The 22,482-nt window shown below is 31.7% G+C and overlaps 1 long non-coding RNA gene across 1 annotated transcript; it reads left to right on the top strand.

Annotated features, from left to right (window-relative positions):
- The first annotated feature begins 511 nt into the window (after window positions 1-511).
- LOC110729204 lies at window positions 512-5,241 on the top strand. Its single transcript, XR_002512831.1, has 4 exons — window positions 512-642; window positions 1,177-1,264; window positions 3,024-3,219; window positions 5,189-5,241. It is a non-coding gene; the product is annotated as an uncharacterized LOC110729204 (long non-coding RNA).
- Window positions 5,242-22,482: the final 17,241 nt, after the last annotated feature.

The raw sequence follows: 22,482 nt of genomic DNA, 5'->3' as shown, positions 1-22,482 counted from the left end.
CATTAACGATACATAATATATGGTCCAACAGATTCTCCATTAAAGCGTGTTCAGAGCTTCCTTTGTTCCACATTAGCTGAGGTTATTATTATTATTATTATTATTATTATTATTATTATTATTTACTTATTAAATGTGAATTTCTGGATTTCCTAGTTGTGCAATTCATAAATTTCTATTAAAACTCTTGGTTTTTGTTCCTTCTTTTTATCTGCTCCACCTTTTTGTTGGCTAATTTGGTTGTTTTTTGCATCCAATTTCGTCGATTTATGTGATTGATTTTAGTGGGTGTTGCTTAATTTTGTTGGTTATTCTATAAATTTTTCTTTCTAATACTTTCATGACAAATCATGTTATCTTCATCAATTTGTTAACTAAAATTAATTTATTTTCACAAAAGTAAATTTATTTTAGTGCGTGTTGTTTAATTTTGGATTTTACTACTTTTAGACTTTGGCTTGGCACCTAACGCGTCTGTTGCTTAATACGCTATAAAAATGGAATTTTCTTTGTTTTGTTGTGAAATTAATCATGGTTCTGATAGAATCCTAACTTTTTGTCTACGAGGTGAAGAAGGCAGAGAACTAATTCTCCATTAGTTTGAAGCTCTCTTTCCTCCATTATATTGAAGAAAATTCTGAGGTATGCTGATACTTTTTTCAAAACTATCGAATATCAATTTCTCTTTTGGGTTTATCGTTAAGTTAATTGTGAGGTAAGTAAACTTTTGGTTGTTATGCTAGATTATTGAACTATGGCTATAGTAATACTTTGTTTGGATAGCAAAGAAGGAAGGAAAAGAAGGGGAGGGAAAATGGAGGGAGGGAAGGGAAAAGAAAGGGAGGGGGAGGTGATCTCCATTTTCCCTCCAAATCTCTCCAATTTTGGAGAGATTATGGTTATTATAGAGAATTGGAAAATGGATTCCTCCCTCTCCTTCCCCTTCGTTTCCTCAATCTTTTACACAAACGAGAGATTTTGTCCCCCTCCATTTCTCTCCTCTTCTTTTCCTTCCATTTTTTCCTATCAAAACAAAGTGTTAGTGTGGTTTTGAGGCCTCCTTAGATTATTTTGTTGTTTTTTGGTCTCCTTTGATGATTTTGTACATTTTGTTTGAAATTTGATGGGTTTTGATTTAGGGTTTAATTGGGGTTCATACTTTGTTTTGGGATGTAGGTGGAACTGCATCCATTTAAGGTGAGTAATTGGGATTACATCTGTGTGGAGAAGCTCAAGTATTGTGACTGTCTGGGTAATGAAAAAGGTAATTCGTTTTTCCACTTGATTTTATATTCAGTGATTGATAATTGTAATAGTTATAGATTATAAATTGGTGATGCATACGGTTTCTTGGTGGTGATGTGACGTGTTATCATGATGTAGAATTGTATGCTCGTGTTGTTTTAAAACTGATGTCACGTGTTATGATGATGTAGAATTGTAATAGTAAATTCAGAATATTATTAGCAAATTTTGGTGTAATCCTTGAAGTTTTGCTTACTTTAAGAATTTCATAGATAAATTTTTCAGCTTAGATAACCTACTCTTGGATGAGTGAGATGACTTCTTGACTCTCCTTTAAAAATAGGGACAAAAAAGTATTATGTGAAAATTTGTCAGGCACAATACCAGAACCGCCTAGTTGTGATATAAATGGAGTGAACTGATTTATTTGAATCTTTTTGAAGATATGAAGCTAAGCTTTAGAAACCAGCCCTAGAAAAGAAGCTATAGAATATCTATAGAGTATAGCTAGGCATAATGTGGCTTTTATTTGGAGGTTCCTATCTCTATTTTGGGCAGTGATACATAAAAAATCATCGTTATGGTCCACTAGGAGGAAAATTTCTTTATGCAAAGCCCTATTTTAGGTTGAATTTGGTTTTTATTTTTGTATTTTTTATGCCGAATAGCTATTATGAACTTTCAGTAGTGTAGAGGTTGTTTTGATTGTTAGCTATTGCGGGCTTGCAGATGTGTTTGAGCTCACATTTGGTGTTATAGATGATTACTAACAATTATATGATATAGTATCAAATTTTGAGTTTTGTATATTTGTATATTCATTTTAAAGTATATGTTTATGCTTTTATATTCTTCTTTCATGTAATTTAATTTGAATCTCATCATTGTTTTGGAAAGGAATTTGGTTTCAATGTGGGTCTTCGATATTGTTACCTTGACAAAAACATAATCTTTTTCCTAGGTTTTAGCCTTAGTGGTTCTACAATATGCAGAATATGGTGAATTCTACCTTTATAGATGGACATATCTAATTAATTCATTTAAAAATGGGTATTGGTGTTTCTCCATTCGTCACACAGCTATGATATAGACAATTGCGTTTAGACTCTTATATTGTTGGCCACTTACATATGACACCAATGATAGCTTCTTTCATTTTTTAAGCTCTTCTTTCTCCTTTATTGTAAATTGGAATGTAAGAACTCTTTTTCGGATATCTTTATTTATAATTTAAAAGAATGTATGAGTTTTCTGGTTTAAACATGTAATTTGTTGGATAAATGTGGAAAGGAAAGTAAATTATGATATGTGTGCTTAATTTTATGTTCCTTGTAAAAACTTTAGTAGGTCAATAGTTTACTCTTAAATTTACTTTTAGTTTGAACAATTGGAGTAATTTTAGCTTATGTTCTTCCTTTCTTGTCACAAACTCATAGAAATAATTTGAGTAAGTAGGGAGTATTTGTATTGAGGTTTTTGGATTTTAAAAGTTATGCTTTTGTAATTTGGTGTAATTGTATTATGTATATCTTATAAATTGGGTGACCTTTAAAGGTTTATGTAGTTTTTTTTGCTTGTTCACTCATTGAAATTTCAGATTGCTTACTTGATCAGTTGGGTATCTTCACCCATAGTAATTTTCATATTGCAAGTTGATTTATATTCTTTCAAACATATATATATATATATATATATATATATATATATATATATATATAAATATATATATATATATATATATATATCAGTTGCCTTACTAGATTATCTACTTTATACAGGTGTTGCACAACATTACATGGTTTTAGTAGACACAAAGTGCTTGTGCGCAGTGATAAGGAATTGATAAGCGGGTATTACAATCTATGTTACCAGGACTCGAGTATGGGTGTTGGACACGGACAGGCGTCAAGGTGTCCAATTCGGCAAAGTCCAAAATTTTGGGACTCGGGGACTCGGTCCAAAATTTGGACATGGGTACGGGGACACGTGTATATATATATATATAATATGTATATATATATATATATATATATATATATATATATATATATATATATATATCCAACAAATACAGTACGGGTTTAAATTGTGTTTAAAAAGAAAATTAAATGAAAAATGATATCTGATGGGGCATAGGATAAAAAAGAAAAAAGAAGTTACAATAAAATCAACAGCCTTTAAATGAAAATAAAAAAGAAAATAAAGGCTGTCAAGCATAAAGAGTCACATGAATTAAAAGCTACTTGTGAAACGTTTTCTTTTTCTTGTCTCTCTCTTCGTATCTTCTTCTTCACCTAAAAAACTCCTTACTCTTCAATGTCGTCTCTATCCACCAAAGACCCTATAGTTTTATTACTTTTTACTTCTTCATTTTTGTTTAATTTGGGAATTAGGGTTTCTGCCGAATCCGAGGAGAAGTTGATGAATTGGACACGAATTTCGTGTCCGAATCCCATACGTGTCGTGTCGACGCGCGTTCGACGGCCAAAATGCCGAGTCCGATTAACATAGATTACAATTTGCTTGATCTCCCTTTTATTAATTACTTATTAAATTTCTTGATCACGTGACTTATAAGACTAAATATTTTGAATAGTATGTAATATGATGTAGTTAACCTTAAACAATTATAACTATTTATGTAATACTCCGTATTTTCATACGTATTTTCTAATTAATTAATTAAGAAGTATTTTAAAAAAAAAGGTATTTTGGTAAATTTATTATTTGGAGCCAAAATAATATTTGAATTTTGGCGCCAAAAGCATTTTGAAAACTAATCATTATTTTTGATAAGATTTATTATCCATTTATCCTATTTAAAAACCGGATTATTTATATATTTCGGATATTTTATTTAAGGCAAAAACTATATTTTATTAATTAATTAACATGTCCGAAAATTTCCATTAATTAGCTAGGAATTTCGGATTTCCTATGTGTAGGAAATTTGGTTTTTATTAGTTATTTTGTTGGTGAATAATTGTATTTAGTTAATTAATTATTCTATATTATTTACACAATTATTTTATTCCTTAAAAAGCGAGAAAAATTTTCCTAAATATATTTATAGGAGTCCAAAAATTTGAGCTGTGATAAGCTCAATATTTTTGGCCCTATTGAATTATTTTGGGAGAATTTAATTGGTAAAATTATATTTTTAATTATCTCCCAAAATCTCTTATTTTCCTTAATTCTAATTCTCCATCTTTTTAATATCTAGTCATCATATTTTCTTTCCATTCATTCTTCTTAATTATTCCCCAAGTAATTCCAATTTCCTTAAAATTTTTCATGACATACATACCTTCCATATCCAATTGAACACAATCACCTTAATATTAAAACATTCCTTAATTCTTTTATTCACCTCTCCAAGTAATCCCTTAAAACCTACTTACCATAATTCTTCCCACATTCTCTTGACACAATTCTTGCATGAGCTAGCCTATAAATACCCCTTTATACCTCTCACATTCTTCACACCAATTCTCTTCTTTTCTTCTCCTCAATTTTACACAAATCATCCCGTTTATCTTTGAAGCCAATTTTTGACACTTCTGTTCCGTTTTTGGGGTATTTACGTTTCACAAAAGATTGTTTATCTCAAAAAATCCTTGAGGTTAGGATCAAGAATCACCCAATTCTGAGTTATATAGAAGGAGTTATACGCTCTGCAAGTTCTGCCTATTTTTTCCAACGCAAATCCAATTCTTCTCTTTTCCTTGGTTTCTTATCCTTTCTTATTCTCTTCTCTTATTCAATTATTATCATTATTATTATGGGGGATTTATAAATAATTATTATGAGTATTTTTAATTATATAAAATCAGATTTTTAATGATGTTTATGAGAAATTATTTTAAAAGGTTCATGTACATATAAATGGGGGTTTTTAATTATTTGTTAACCTTATATTAATTAAGGTTATATTTAATTGTAGGGTGTGTTCGCTCAAGATTCTTGAAGTTCTTTTTGTGTGGTTTTTCTAGCAAGGATCAAGGTAAGTTTAGGTGGTTAGATACCTTTGAAAGTGATTGGTTAGAATAACATATTTTACATGATTTGATTGGTGATTGAGTTAAATTGATTTGAATTATGATTTTGAAATAAATTATGTTTGAAGGTATTAATTTTAAAAGTATTTTGAATGATTGGTTTTTAAATCATATTTTGAATGGTTTGGATTACTTATCGTGTTTAAATAAAGGAATTGATTTTAAAAGGTTTGTTGAATTAAATAGAGGTTTTTCAAGGAAGAGTTGTTGATTTTGAAAAGTTATTAATATGAGATTTTATTCTCAAGTATTTATTTACAAGGTTTGATGTTGAAAGCATGTGGAATTAATTAAAAAGGATTTTGAATTATATTGGAATTATTGGATATTAAAAGGATTTATTGAACCATTGAATTATTATTATTAGTGCTTTATAAGCATGTTGGTAATCCCACTATGCGGATTTGGTTTATTGATAAGGCCTTGGACTTTGTATGACCGGGTCTTTCCTCAAGAATACCCTTGTAATATAAGGAGACTAGATTGGGGGATGTGCACACTTGGGTGAGGAATTGGATTAAATGAAATTGGTTCTTAGTAAAGGAATTGGTTTTATTAACTATTATTTTGAATATGAATCATTGGAATCGGTTTTGAAATAATGAGTCTTGAAATTATTGGATTAATTATTGGAATTGATTTTAAAAGCATGTTTGCAAATAAACTGAGTTTACACTATCTTGCACTTATCGTACTTAACATAATTTGCTAATCCGTATTTATTATTTGTTTTGGTTCGCCCTGTTTACCGTTATGGTAAGTAGTGTTGACTGTTTTCAGGTGGAGTCATGAATGAGCATATGGGATTCCCGGGAATTTGCTTCACCTAGTTTAGAAAAGTTGGTCTTGTCTTTATTTTGATTACTCATAACACTGTTACTATTTTTATAAGTATTAATAAAAGAAATTTGAGTTTCCGCTACAAGTTTTGTTGTTGAGTTAAGTATTTTGAGTAGCCTTGCGTAATCACGTGGTGGTAATACGCCCAAGTCTATCTCTACAGTATAATTATACGTATTATACTAGTATTTCCATAAAGGGAGATTTGGAGGTGTTACAATTTATGCTAGATCTTTAAGGACACCCACCCCTATTGTAAAACGTGTACCAGTAAACGATAGATCTATTCGGGGAAGCAATGCAGTTGACAAGAAATGTTTGTTTTACATGTTAAGGTGATAGTTATTCTCATTATCTCATTGTTGTTTCAAAAGGATTAAGTTTAGAATCTTTTGTATAATATGGATGAGTAGGATTACTACTTTAGAAACTTCATTTTGGAGTCTTGATTCAATTTTAATGCTTTAATTCTTTGCAGGTTGCAACTCGATTTTTATTTGCTAGCCCACTTCTCTACTGGTTTGCCTCTTACTTCATGTCTTCTTCTGGAAAGAGTCGGCGATGAGCAAGATTGATATAAACATGTGCTGCCTTGCACGTACTCCTTGGTAGTATGCTTTTTTTAAAAACTTCTATCTATTTCTCAAACTTCCAAAATGTGTATTTTAATGTAAGTTTAGTAGTATTTTGATATAATTTTATGCAAGTTTATTTATATTTTTATGTAAGTTTACTCAACACGGTTAAAGAAAAGTGTTTAAATAGTGGCTAAGTCAAAATGTTCAGCTTTGGAAAAAAAAGAGCAAAGAAGTATTATGTAATTTCTTTTTAGATTTTATTCATCAATTTCTAATTATTTTTTTTTTGACAAAGAGAACAATATAAATTAACGCAGTATTACAACCTAAAAGAACTAAGCAACACACCTAAACAAACCTGCATATGGGGATTTCTACCTACCTTTATAGGAAGAACGAAGAGTACAAAATATTTAAAAAGTCGTGCAGCATACCAATAGCTGCGGAGCCTAAACAACCAAGAGGAACGAACCATATGTGGGTCAAGAGATGCAAAATTAACCGAGATAGTCGAGATGGACCAAAAGTGCATGACATAAGCATCGAAGAAAACCAAAACTGGCACTGACACCTAAGCAAACTCAAGATGGAAGTTGCTAAGAGACAAAAAATCAGAAACTGAATGCACGTTGTTGCTGACGAACGAACCTTTAACACAATTCCACTCCTAGGGGTTTAAAACCAGAGCTGCATCCTAGGAGTCTGGGGAAAAAACCAATAGAGTCATATGCTTTAATGACTCTACCCTGAGAAGCCATGCATCCAAATGAAGGTTCTCTTTTTGCACCTCTACCAAGAGATAATACAAGAAATTGGAGGATTTTGCTTAACCCTAACATTAAAGATAGGTAGCCTCCTACAAGATATCGATTAACAGTGATGACTGACTTTACCATAACCAAAACTAACAAACGGATGATTGCAATTGTATGAATGCCTATATCATCCCATAACCAAGAAACAAGAGCAACAAACAAATCTCTTCCCTCAAGACCACTCTCCTCATGCAAATCCATATGTAGGGAAAACCATCCACCCGCGCAAGTAACTCCATCCCTTGGAAAACTGTGTTAACTACCAGGTGAACATATTCACACCCCGAAAAGGCTACTAGACGGACCACCAACCCAATTAACAAGGGATTGCTTATACTAACAACCCTTAACTCCGACCAACAAGGCTCCAAAGAAAACGGGAACACTTCGTTAACTAAGCAGAGGTAGAGAATTATTTAAAAATAATAGCCAAAACAACAAAACAAGCAAATCAAACCACAATAACATAACTAAACTAAGGCAAAACAAAAACAATAAGAAGAAAACAAGCATGCAAACCTACGAGAGGTAACAGGAAGGCAAAGAACCCAAAAAACTTCATCGGCAGAACCAAACCTTACCACCAAGAACAATTGTCAATGGCAACGCAATAAGAACCCTCACGAATCCTAATTAACCTTGGAAACGCAAGGAAACCCTAGCCTTAACTTCACCTTTACCGTCGGGAAATTAATTAACAAATCCTTTCGACAGCGGCATTAAGAATAGCATTTGGTTCTTGATTTGTTAAGCCACCAAACACCTGATGAGACAACAAAGCCAACGAAACCACCGAAGAAGGCAACGAATTGAAAACCAACTCTACAATTCCCCTGTTTTCTTCACCAAAGACCAACAAAAAAAAAAAAACTAAACAGAAGAAAGAGAAAACTATCGAAAGGGCTGGGCTCGCCAGCGACGGCTAGGCGGAGCGCGCCAGTCGCCGGCTAGTAGGAGACGAGAAAGAGGGAGGCGGTTGAAGTATAGAGATGTGTTTAATATGAAAATCTCTCTATTGTAGTACACTTTAGATTTGCCAAATTTCAGGTTATGGTGATGGATTGAAGAAATAATAGTTCGATGGGTTTGCTTTTAACATATTTAGTTGGACGAATCAATGATTTATGATAATGCATATTTGCATATAAATTATGCTAAGGTATTATTTATATAATTTAGCTTTTTATATTGAATTTTTGTATACATTGCCTTTATTAAGGTAATGTTGTAGACAGTCTAAACACAAGATTTGAAACATATAGATTTGTTTGATGTGAAATTATGATTTTAGGACTACAATTTAGATTTTGGAAATCAAAATTCATACTAGATTACATACCTATTGAGAGTATAGATTTCGAATGAATTTCTAATACGTAGTATATAATAGTATATACAAACTTTTATATTCTTCATATTGCTTTGATCAATTTCTCTTGTTATCAAACGACAATAATTATTACATTATCCTATTAATGTTATCTTAAATGGATATGTTGATTTTTTTTTATTGGTTAATATGAGTTATAGTGTACTCACTTTGTATTTTATTATATGCTCCACATTTCTTTTACGACTGGATGTTATTACTTGATCTATTTCCTTTTGGTATACTTTTCACAATATTTTACTAATTTCTTTTATTATAGTGGACCTTCAACAATCATACTTTAATATTTTCAAATCCTCTTTCGTTCATGTTTATAATTTATATTATTTTTTTTTTACCATTTCTGCTAAAAATTTGTACATGGAGAAATGGAGCGAGTAATTAAATATGGAGGGAGTCATAGTTATTATATTGCTCTATGGATGATACACATGTTATGAGTTTGCAATATTTTAAGCTAGGAGAGAGAGAGAACGCTTAAGAAAATCAAAGAAAGTAGCTTAGGAAAATGTTAGAACACGTAATCTAATTACACTTTCTTAAGCTAGTTTCTTACGGCAAATAAGCTTAGCAGAAAGAGAGCGAAAGACCACTTAACAAAGATAACTTAAGAATATCAGGGGAATTAGATTAGGAAAAAACTAAGTAAATGTTCAAGAGAAAGAGAGAAAGATCACATAAGAATATAAAAGCAATTAGCTTATGAAAATGCTAGACCACTTGATCTAATTACACTTTCTTATGATAATTTCTTAAGATATATCACTTGAGAAAGAGATAGAGAGTTAAGAAAGATTATTGAAATAAAACAGAGGGACCGTTACCACTTAAGAAATATCACTTTAGAAAATTAGAGAAATTAGCTTAAGAAAAAAGTCACTAAATGCAAGAGAAAGAGAGAGAGCAAAAGAGAAAGACGAGAGAGATAAAGACCATTTAAGAAAAATAGGCAATTAAATTAGGAACACACAATTAGCTTAGGATAATAAATGCATACTAAAATTCTGCAGAGAGAGATCACTTAAGAAAATTACTTAAGAAATCAAGGCAATTAACTTAAGAAACTTAGTCCCTTTTTGGTTGAGGGATTTGGATGGAAAAGAAAAAAAAAGAAATGATTTTTAATCATTGTAGGGAATATTTCAAGCGTTATCCCTAGATTGAACCCCACTGTGATCATACACTAAAGTACGGTGGCGTCCAAAGGGAAAGAAGATAGAGCAAAAGAGTCGCCAACAAGTTTTTTAAGGAACTTGTAAACCGTTCACGAGGTGAAGGTTACACCCCTTAACGATCAAGGAGATCGCCAACTCCAATAGGTCTGGAACCATGACTGATAGTTCGGGAATGAAGGTACAAATCCAACCTAAAAGAGATTGAACCTGCCCTAATAATAGGCCTCTACTTTATTCTGATCGTATTCATGTGCGCTTTCTGACTAACATGCAATCAATAAGTTTAACCCTAAACCTCTTTATCTATGGTGGTTGAATATTAATGCACAAATAACACTATTATTGGCGATCACTTGAATTATAATCAAATTAACCCTAAACAAGATTATTAATTATCTTATTAAGCATGATTACAAGTACCCATTCCCTTTAAACATGCATAAAAGGCGTGATCAAGCAATAACAATAAATCAAGGAACATAATATTAAATAAATAAATAATAATTATTAATAATAATTAAAATTATAATCATAATAAAAATGATAATAATAATAATATTCATAATAATGTTAAAGCATAATAATAGTAAGATCCTAGGCATGATACTAACAAGATTAATAACAAACCCTAGCATGTCACTAAACATTAAAGATCAAATATTTAACCCTAACATGATACTAACAATCATAAATATTAGGAAGAACATAAAAGGCATCATACTTTTAATCATACTTGATATTAAAGTTACCCTAAACATGATACTAGGAATTTATTGTTGTCACCCTAAACATCAAATTAAGGAAAACATCCTAACATGATACTAGGAATCATAATAAAAACCTAAGCATGATTTCTACATCATAATATCAATAAAAACCATTAAAGTACTTACTTGGATGCCTCGTACCTCTTTCTAATAACAAAATACACGCGTTAGTAAATTCAATGAAAATATAAAACAATTAAATTAAATAATAATTGAAATAGAGATTTGGGACCAAACCCTCAGAAATTTAAACCTTTCACGTCTGGGGCGAAGGCAACTTCGAATTATGCTAGGTGTGTCTAGTGCTAATGTATAAGGAATTGTGCTTGTAAAAAGTTAGGCTTAGAAAGAGAGAGAGAACCAAGAATTTCTTGATGAGAGTTGGTGATTGAAAAAGGGAAGATATGACCTCTATTTATAGAGAAAAAAGAGGGTCGAAGAAAAAGAAATAAATCCGAATTCGAATCGAAATAAAACTCGATAGACAGCAGTTTTTGCGAATTTTGTTTTTATCATATTTTTTGATCAAAAAGTCTAAATAAGGCATATAATATGTCGTTGGAAAACTCTTGAAGTCTACTTTCTATCACAATTAGAATCAAATTAAAATAATTTGTAGATAAAAAGATATGGCCGAAATAGTAGGACGGTGTCAGTTTTGGATAGAGTTTCATATCTAATTCATATCTTTTTCGTTATAGCTCGGAATTAATATTATAATATATCATTGGAAAGATAATTTCAAGATCTATCCAACCATATAAAATTTGGGTAAATATTATGAGGCAAGAAAATAAAATCTGACTGTCTTTGAATTCGAATAGAATTAGGATTTAAGAAAAGGAAAGTTTTTGAAAGTGGAATGTTTTTATTTAACTCAAATTCTTTAATCTTATCTTTTCAAAAAGGATAATTAAGATCTTTTAGAAACTTATAGAATATTGTAATTAATTCTAATTAGTTTAGGAATAGGATTAAACCTTTGGACCCTCCACATGATCATTGGGTCGTAGGTAAAAATCGGTTTGGGCATAGTTTAGTATTTTGGCCATAATTTCCTCATTATTCATCGGAATTGGGCTTCTAATATATTGTTGGAAAGATCTTTTCAAGCCCCATCCAGCTACACCATTATTGGACCCATATCATGGACCAAACTAAATAGGAATGCACATTTTTCAAAAATAGGGTAAGAAAAGAAATATTTTCAAAAACAAAAAGAAGAGATATTTGAATAAAACATCCTCATCACTAGAATTTTCACACTTTCGCTTTGTTCGATGATCAAATGACATGAAAGGTATTCATCACTGGGTTTGGTTTTGGGGAGACACATTTGGGTGTCTACAATCATGTTCCCATGTTTGGTTGAATAAATGACATGAGAATCTAAAGGAAAAGGAAGTGAAGTGAGAGGAAAGTCTTTTACTAATAATTTTGTCTTTCCTTTCCTCCCAAAATTGGAGGAATTCAACTGGAAAGAGAAAGATAAAAGTTGTGCATTATAAATTTTCTTTCTCTTCTCTTTCAATTCCTTTCATTAGCCAAATATTGGAATATAAAATCACCTTCCTTTCCCTCTTTTCTTTTCTTTTCTTTTCCCTTCCCTTCCCTTCCCATCCTTTCTCTTCTTTTCCTTTACTAATATTGAACCAAACAAAGCCAGGGAATTAGCTTAGGAGAGAGGAATATATTACTATTATGAAATATCACTTAAGAAAACAAGTGGGGTAAGCTTATGAAATAAACACATATCACTATAGAAAAGAAAGATCACTTAAATTTAAAAAAAAATATCACTTAAGAAAAGAAAGATTACATGATAAAATCAAGAGACCACTACTTAGACAGATCACTAAAGAAAATTAGGGAAAATAGCTTATTAGGAGATGGTGAAAATAAAAGAGTGGGTAAGAGACACCACTTAAGAAAGATCCCCTAAGAAAGTTAGAGAAATTAGCTTGGAAAACGCAATTAGCTTAGGAAAAAAGTTTACTAAAATTCAAGAGAGAAAGAGATATCACACAAGAAATATCAATTAAGAAAATCATGGTAATTAGATTGAAAGAATAAAAGCGAGATAAAGACCACTTAATAAAAATCACTGGTGAAAATTGGGTCAATCGGCTTAGAGAAAATAAGACATCAATTAACAAAGATCACATAAAAAAACAAGGCAATTAGCTTATAAGAGAGCAACAGAGACTACTGTTAAGAAATATCATTTAAAAAAAAGCAGGGCAATCAGCTTAAGAAAACATAATTACCTTAGTAAAAAGACTTTACTAAATTGCGGGGGAGAGAAACACCACTAAAGAAAGATCACATAAGAAAATAAGAAAAATTAGCTTAGGAAAACACAAATAGCTTATTAGGAAGAGACTTACTAAAATGCTACAGAAAGATAGGGAAAGAAAGAGAAAGAGAGAGCGCTTAAGAAATCAGAGTAATTAGCTTAGGAAATAGCTTACTAAAATGTTGGATTACTTAAGCTAACTACGTTTTTAAAACTAATTTGTTAAGAAAATTAATTTTGAGAGAGCGCGCTTAAGAAATCACAATAATTAGATTAGGAAATTGTTTACTAAATGATGGACTTAAGCGAACTACATTTTCTAAAGCTAATTTCTTAAGAGAGAGAGAGAGAGAGGGAGGGAGGGAGAGAGAGAGAGAGAGAGAGGGATTTACAAAAGATCATTGAGAAAGAGATAGAAAGATCACTTAAGAATATCATTTAAGATAGACCACTTAAGAAAAATCACTAAACAAAAAGAGAGATCACTTATGAAAAAATCATTTAAGAAAACAAGAGAATATAGCTAAGGAGAAAGAGTTACTAAATGCTAGAGAGAGAGAGACAACTACAGAGGGTGGATAGATTTTAAATATTTAGTAATATCACAACATCATTTTGATCTGACATCACGCCCATGATTTTCACTAATTACATATCAAAATGATATACATAATTTTTACTAATTACATATCAAAATGGTAAAACATAAAAAGTGATTACAAAACTTCCTTTATTTAGCACATACTCTTGAAACACAAATAAAAAACGACGCGATCCCCAAATTAAGCTAATAAATTATAAGACGATGTTGAAAAAGAATTTCATCATAATTTTTTCAATAAGTATGTTCCTGTTAATGTCACCTCAAATGAATGCAATGATTATTTTTGTTGGTTAGCATAAGTAGTTAAGATTTAGTTATTACACTTCTATATTGGATGATATACCTGTTATAGGTTTGAAATATTTTAAGGGGGGAGAGAGAGAGATACCACTTCAAAAAAATTGATCACTTAAAAAGAGAAAAAGATCACTTGGAAAGAGAGAGAGATAGACCACTTAATTAAGAAGATCGCTTAAGAAAATCAGTTCAATTAGTTTAGGAGGAGAAAGAGACCACTTAAGAAAGATCAATCAAGAAAATTAAATTAATTAGCTAAACAACATTGATTAAAATTACCCATTACTCTTTATCTTGTTGTACGATTAAAATCACCCATCTTTAGCTATTAGAGGGAGATAGATAAAGATCGTTGTTGAATTGTTATATTGTTTGGGTACCGTGCTGCTTGCTGCTTTCCCTATTCTTGCTTTAAGTTGCCATTATCGTTGTTGTTCCTGCTGTATATTGATGTTGATGTTCTTGTTGTGGAGTATTATTTTTGCTGTATTAAAGAATATGGCAGCTCTCTCTCTAGATTTAAAAACTTGGTAGTTTTTTTTTTTTTTTTGAAACAATGATTTTTTTTTTTTAGTGATATTCAAATTGTAATTTTCCCTAAGGGCAATGATGTACCATCAATTTATATTAATGAAATTTACGTAAATGTTGCACATTATGCGTTATTGCATTAGCAACTCAAATTGTTGCAAATATAAGCTTTAAAACCATTAAGGTATTGATTGGTTGACTTAAATTAATATGGGTATTCAAAATTCCCATTAATTTTAGGAAAAATGGAAACTATATATCCAACCTTTGCGCGGTTTGACAAAAAAAAATCCAACCTTTAATTAATCTCACAAAAATCCAACCTTTATACACCACCTTCTCCCACAGATCTATTACCTGTTGATGACCGATTTTTGTAAGTTATGTGCCACGTGTCAGTCATTAATTGGTCAATTATTTTTTTAATCATTAAAAAACAAAAAAATTAAAAAAAACCAAAATCCCCATCCCCACCTCCTATCCAGACCACCCCATCCCCACCGTACCTAACCACCCCATCCCCACAACCCCTAACCTTGAAACCTTACCACCTTAAACCACCACACCAACCCCCCTTACTCGAAACTGACAACCGCAACCACCCATGCCCTTAAATCCTACCACCCTTTACTTGAAACTGACCACCCATACCCTTAAATACTACCACCTCTTACTCGAAACTGATGCAGCCACCCCCAAACTCGACCACAGACTACCCCCAAACACGACCACCTACTTCACCCCTAAACACGACCACCCACAACACCCATACCTTTAAACAAGAAGAAACATGGGCTAATTTAAGGGTTGTCGGGTTTTAGGTTGGCTGGGGTGGTCAGGGTTCTAGGGTGGTCGGGGTTTTAGGGCCGGGGTTTTGTGGGTCTAGTTTCGTGGGTGGCTAGGGTGGTCGGGTTTTAGGTTGGCTGGAGTGGTCGGGGTTTTAGGGTGGTTGGGTTTTAGGTTGGATGGGGTGGTCGGGTTTTTGGTGGGTTGTTGGGGTGGCGGAATTGGTGGATTTGTGGGTTGTTGGAGAGAGGAGAGAGAGGAGTGAGAAGGAAAATTAATATAATTAAAAAAAACTTTTAAATCTGTTTAATAGGTTAAAGGTCAAAATGAATCTTTGAGAGAAGGTGGGGTATAATGGTTGGATTTTTATTATCAGACCGCGCAAATTTTAGATTTTTATTTTCCATTTTTCCATAATTTTATTTTGGACTTCTTGTTTGGTTGACACAAAAAAGTAAAAATGAGAGCAATGACAATTTATGGGAATTTTGACCTTTCTCAAAACATGAAAATTTACTTGGCTAAGGTAAAATTTATTTCCTCCATTTCCACCAATCAAACAAGTTTGATAAATTTCGATAATTTTGATATAGGAATTTAATTCCTAAAACTTGAAATTTCATATAAATTTTCATTTCCCTAATGTACCAAACGACAATAAAATGAAGAACTAAGGAGAAGACCCAGAAAAAAATGAAAGAGTGTGGGGAAATTTAAAAAGGTGGGAGAATACTTTTAGGGTGTAATTGTGTAAGGAGATGAAAGTACTTTTTAGAACGTTACTAATTTATGCAACCAAATGTTAGTTACTCCATTTCTTTATAGTTGAAACAAAGAGGTATTAGGTGTGAAACATAAAAAAAATTCATTTGTTGCAAATAAAAAGAAATGAAGATAGTATTAATTAATCAACGTGATTCTGTAACAATTATCAAAATAGCAAATTGGTAAACCTTTAATTAGAATAAATTTTCAACCTAATAAGCATTTTCTTATATATAACTTTTTTTTATATGCATATTCATAATAGATAGTTTGAAAAAGAGTAAGAGAGAGTACAACCATAATAATGTGTGAGTAGAAGTTAATTATAAAAGTTCCATTTAAAAAAAAAAATAGAAAGAAAAAGGTTGAATTTTAACACTTATAATTATTATAAACTTATTAATTAAATCGTAACAACCATGTGTCAAAAGCGTTTTACTTAATAATTTTTACAAAATTGGGCGCGTACCCACAATAGTTATATTAAAAATATAATTTTTTTAACAAAGATTATATAGTACTCTGTAAAATTAAGTACTTTACTAAAAATATAAATTATTGACAATTTCACTTCATGTTTTTTTGTTAAAAATATTATACTTATATTTTAAAAAAAATTATATTTATTTGACAAAGGTTTATACATGTTTATAATATTCATGTGTAAGTGTAACATATATATAAGATTTAATAATACCGTGATAAAAAAATTCTATTATTAATCGCAATTCTATAAAATATTATATAGTCCTCCATAAAATCAAATACTTAACTAAAATATGCAAGGTTTTATAGTTACAAAGGTTATTCTATAATATGGGATATATGAATAAGATATTTGACAAATATACACCGAGACCAATTTTAACCCAAAAAAAAACTACACTAAACTAAAACAGGGACACGTGTCAGCCATGGAGCTAGTGTACCCTAGTTTAGTATAATATATAGATAAGTAGTTTAAGTCCTGCGCAGATACACGGTTATTAATAAATTTTATAAAGAGTTATTGCATTGAATTTTATAAAAAAATTAAACTCATAATACTAATTTAAAAATAAATATAACTTTAATTTTATATGTAACTCTATCAATGTCAAGATTAGTGACACTTAGACTTGACTTAAAAAAAAAAAGAGGTCTTTGAAGTTTTTAGTTTTTGTAAAAAAATTCTAAGGATAGTACCCGCACATACTGCGTTAGTAATTTAGTATTGATGCGACTTTTAAGAGTAGAAATTAAAGTGTATATATATATCTTAAATTTTTTTTTTTATTATTTTTAATTGAATTAAACATTATTGCAAAGGTAACAAAATTGGAAGAAAAAAAAATTTAATAGTATTATCGAAGACTAAAATAACATTTAGCAGTATTGTTTAATAATATTTACCTCATTTTTTTTACATAAATAATACCAAATAAAAGACTACTTATATGTAAAAATATATTAGTTGGGTTTATATGGAGAATTATTATTGTTAAGAATTTTAATTGGAAGAAAGATATGTAAAATTATTATAAAATGATTTCCTTAAAGAATCTCCGTAAAAATGGAAAGTAAAATGGGCGGGAAAATTGTTAATGAGATTGTGACAAGTGTTATTTTAAGTTCGCTTTTAGTATAGGTTAATGATTACATTATTGTATGTATTTTTATCTATCTTTTTAACTAAATATGTTTATCATATGTTTATCTATCTTTTTAACTAAATATGTCTATCATGTGTTAATATAAAATGCTTTTCCTAAACTCAATTTTACCTTTATTATCTTAGTACTTTAAAATAACTATAAGATTTTACTATGTGACGTATCAATCAAATATGGTGATTTAGATGTTTTCCAAAAAGTCATTTAAATACAACCCTAGTTTTCATTACTATTTACTTTACTCATGAATAGACATGTAGCATACATAAATGGAAAAAAATGATTGTAAATGGAAACAAAAAGTCATTTAAATACTACATACTCTGTTTTCATTACTACTCCCTCTGTTCCTTAATACAAACCCTCATTTCCTTTTTGGAAAAATCAAAATAGTGAAATACAATGTCTCTTTCTATTTAAAGGTTGTATTTTTGACATTATTAACCTCTTTTTGATGAGTTGTCATCTTTATTCAATTACTTTTTGCACTTTTAACATCAATTCCCAACACTTTTTCTCTCTATCTCTTTAATTATTCCTAATTACCTTTTCTTTCTCTCTATCTCTCTCTAACCCCACATGCACATATGTACTTTTAATCATTAGTTTTAAAGTATTTACAACTTTCTTAATCCCCCGCAAAAACCAAAAGTGGTTTGTATTAAGGGACGGAGGGAGTATTTACTTTACTCAATTTTTTTTAATTACAGGGATTATAGTTGGGCAATACTTAAACCTAGTTTTTCTTGGTAATTACCTAGATTGTGGTTAGACATTACCTAAACCCAGCTTTCTTGGTAATTACCAAGATTGTGGCTGGACATACCTAAACCTATTTTTTTGGGTCAAACTTTTAGTTAAGTCCCACATTGAAAATTAAATGAGTTGTATGAGCATGGACAAGAATAAAAGACACTTAATTATATCTTGTAAGTTATTATTATTATTATTATTATTATTATTATTATTATTATTATTATTATTATTATTATTATTATTATTATTATTATTATTATTATTATTATTATTATTATTATTATTATTATTATTGTTTTATTGAGCAAATCAATATTTATAAAATGGTATGTCATGAATTATGTAAACAACCAATTTTTTTTGGAAAAATTGCTCCCATTAATCTGAATTTTTCTTCGTCTGCCTAAATTAATCCCTACTTTGGATTATTCTCCATCACTCCCAACTCTAGGGGGTATTAATTTCTATTGCACCCAAATGACTTGAAACCTGTTGAAGAGGTAAATTTTACCGACTTGTGATTAGTTGCACACGTGTCGCAACCGGATTGGTTTAAAAGTGAGAAAATAAAAAATCAAAATCAAAATATAAAATTAAAAAAAAATATAAAAAAAAACTACCCAGCCCCGCAGCCACCCACTGCCGACCATCACCTTTCTCCCGGAGCACCGGCCATCAAAGCAGCAGTCGAAAATTGGAGGGGAAGTGGTAAAAATCGGCAGGGATGCGAGGGAGGTGGTCAGGACTCGTCGGGAATGGGATGAGAGGACGAAAATCGATGAGGAAGGGGGCGGAAACGAAGGGGAAGAGACCGGAAATGGAGGAGAAAGGAGAAGGGCGTCGTTTTTCGGCAACGAGGGAGGGGTTTTCGGGGGGTAGGGGAAGGGAAGGGGTGAGTTTCGAGGGAAGAGGGAGGGCTGGGTGGCGGTTTTCGGGAGCGAGGGATGGGTTTTTGGGAGCGGGGGATGGGTTTTCGGGGGTGGGAGAAGGGAAGGGGTGGGTTTCGAGGGAGGGGGAGGGTAGGCGGTGGTTTCCGGCAGCTGGGGAGGGGTTTTCAGGGATAAGGCTGATTTTTCGGCGGGGTAAGGGTGAGGGTGATGTGTTTTCCGGCGGGGTGGGGGTGGGGGTGGGGGTGGGGGTGTGGTGGAAGCTGTTGGGCATGGGGGGTTTTGTGGTTTTTTTTGTTTTTTTTTTTAAATTTAAGTCAATCATACGCTGACTCATGTCTAGGTAACCTGCTACATCAGGTTGGATGATCGGCTAGGTGCAATAGAAATTAATACCCCCTAAAGTTGGGAGTGATGGGGTTAATACAAAGTAGGGGTTAATTTGGGCGGATGAAGCAAAGTTCAGATTAATGGGAGCAATTTTTCCATTTTTATACATATATACTAATCGAATTGAGCAAATCGAGGGGTCGACTATTATATAAGAAGTAGTATTGTGTAATTAAAGACCCTTAAATATTAATCAGCCATGAAGGAATGCGATTGCAATGCTTTACCGCTATCCACTTATCTTGGAGGCAAAGATAAAACTACTACTGTATTTATTTTGTCTAAGTAAATTGAATAATTTTTTTTTTACAAATGATTCCTTAAAGATCATCATTAATTAAATTCTACAAGCTTATCGAGACGAGTTATAGCATGCTCAACTCCTAATCGTTAAAGCTTATCTAGCCGAGCTATATATAAGGTTACGTAAAAAAACCTGAATCTTCTTGATTTCTTGGTAATTACTAAGAATTTGGTTTGACATTACCTAAACCTAGTTTTCTTGGTAATTACCAAGATTGTGGATGCCTAATCCCGATTTTTAGGAGAAAAAGCTAACCGTATATTAATTTTGTTAAACAAAAAGCAAATGTTCGAATAACCCAAGCTTTAAATATGAGCTAAATTATTCATGCTATTGAAAGAGAGGATAAGTTTCTCTTTTAATAACTTCTCCATGTCAACACTCTTTATTTTTCTTTCAATGTAGGACTTTTGCAAATGTTTTTGCTCAACAAAATTACTCTTGTCAATAGTTTTTTCTTCTTCCCATTACATATCTTAAATGATATTGTAAGGACGGTGATCCCACCGTAGGGGGTCCTTCCTTAGATGCCCATGGCCATTTAAAAGCCTAGGACTTTACACTTATTAGGGTGTATTAGGATTTGAATTCCTAACTGTTTGGGAAATGGTACGCTCATCACGCTTTTTTTGTAAGAAACAAGTAAGAGTCACCAATGAGTTTTAGGAAAACTTATAAACCTCGTTCATGCCTTTCTTCCATGTGGAGTTCATGGAATAATTAGCACGAATTGTAAGTTTACCCATGCCCAAATTGGTCTACATAAACCAGAAATGAGTTCGGGAGCGAGGGTACTAAAATAACGTTCCTTTTAGGGAGGAATATAATCGCTATTCTAGCCCTAGTACGACCTCTACTAACTCTTCCTTTTTCATAATTTCATTACCAAACAATATATGCAACGTGATACTTAAAGACTAAGTTAGTTGATTTTATTTACAAGCATTAATCACGTAGGAATTACATCGCAAAAGTCGTTATTCTTTGTTTAATCAATATTCGTGAAAAGAACTAAATAAACAATATTCGCCTTGTCTTAAGTGATAAAACAACAATTAATTATCAAATTCTATTCTTGATTAATAAAAGAATACTATGGGAATTAATTAATTAAAATTTTGTTTGAAGTGATCAAAAATCAATATTTATTCAATTAAAGTTATCTAAACAATAAAGGAAAAGTGATTTATCTAAGTGCTCAGGAAACTAACTGTTCTTCTTTTATGTTAAATCTCCTTTTAATGTATTTTTGGACTTTCTTTCTTCTTCGTACCTTCAAGAGCTTCAATGGATGGATTAGGGTTGAAGAGTAGTTGGGAAGAAAGAGGGAAAAGTAGTATGATAGTAAGAGAAGTAGAGAGATTAGGGTTTTGAGAATAATAGGGTTTTAATTTTGATTTTTCCAGTCCTCGTATTGCTGAACGAAGACCCCTATTTATAGGCGTAGGGATCTAGGTTTAGGGTTTTATAGCAGCACCGTCAGGTGGCGTGCGCAACTCTCTGAGTCGCGCTGGGTAGGTGCGGCGCGCATCTGAATGAGTCGCATGCGCCAGGCGCGCACAACTGATTGAGTTGCGCTGGTTTACGGTTTGCCTTATACAAAAGCGCTTTTTAAAACTTCCACAACTTTTGATTGCAGAGTTGGATTAAGTCTTGTGAGATATCATTAGAAATATATTAATGTCTAATTTCCAATGCCATTGGAATTAGGTTAAAATATGTTATGGATCAAACGTTATGGTCGTTGGAGTGTAAGGGTGTCGGTTTTAGGGCCCGATTTAGTGTTTTAATCACAACTTCTTCGTTTTGGCTTGGAATTGGGCTTATAATATACCGTTGGAAAGCTATTTTAAAGGGCTATCCATCTGTATAGGCCTTGAATGGGAATTCTATTGTTAGTTTCTCTGTTTTCTCGGTTTTCAACAATGTAGGTTCCATTGGATCCAATCATTGCATTTGACGCATTTGGGTCCGTTATTAATCAAGTTTAAACATGTATGAACACGTTTTAGGTCTAATTAGTAATCAGACAAGGCTGTAAGATAAATTGGTCTCAATTATGGGTTTTAACTTACTTCATAATGCTTTTCGTAGTCCATAAACACTTCAACTTTGATCTAACATGAAGAACGGATTTTTGTAACATCATCGCACTTCCTTTCGGGACAAGAGGCCAAAAGTAGGTGTCTACAGTTAGCCCCCACTTTTATTGAGTCTAGAATAGACGATGATCAAAGTAGTCAAGGAAATAAATCCGAGACTCATTCCGCAAAGTTCTCAAAGAATAGAGAATCTTTCAGAAATGTGAAGGATGTGGAAACAATCCTTTGTTCGCTAAGTGTTCGA

Source organism: Chenopodium quinoa, unplaced genomic scaffold, assembly GCF_001683475.1.
Source record: "Chenopodium quinoa cultivar QQ74 unplaced genomic scaffold, ASM168347v1, whole genome shotgun sequence".
NCBI lineage: Eukaryota > Viridiplantae > Streptophyta > Magnoliopsida > Caryophyllales > Amaranthaceae > Chenopodium > Chenopodium quinoa.
This window is presented reverse-complemented; position numbering and strand designations above follow the sequence as displayed.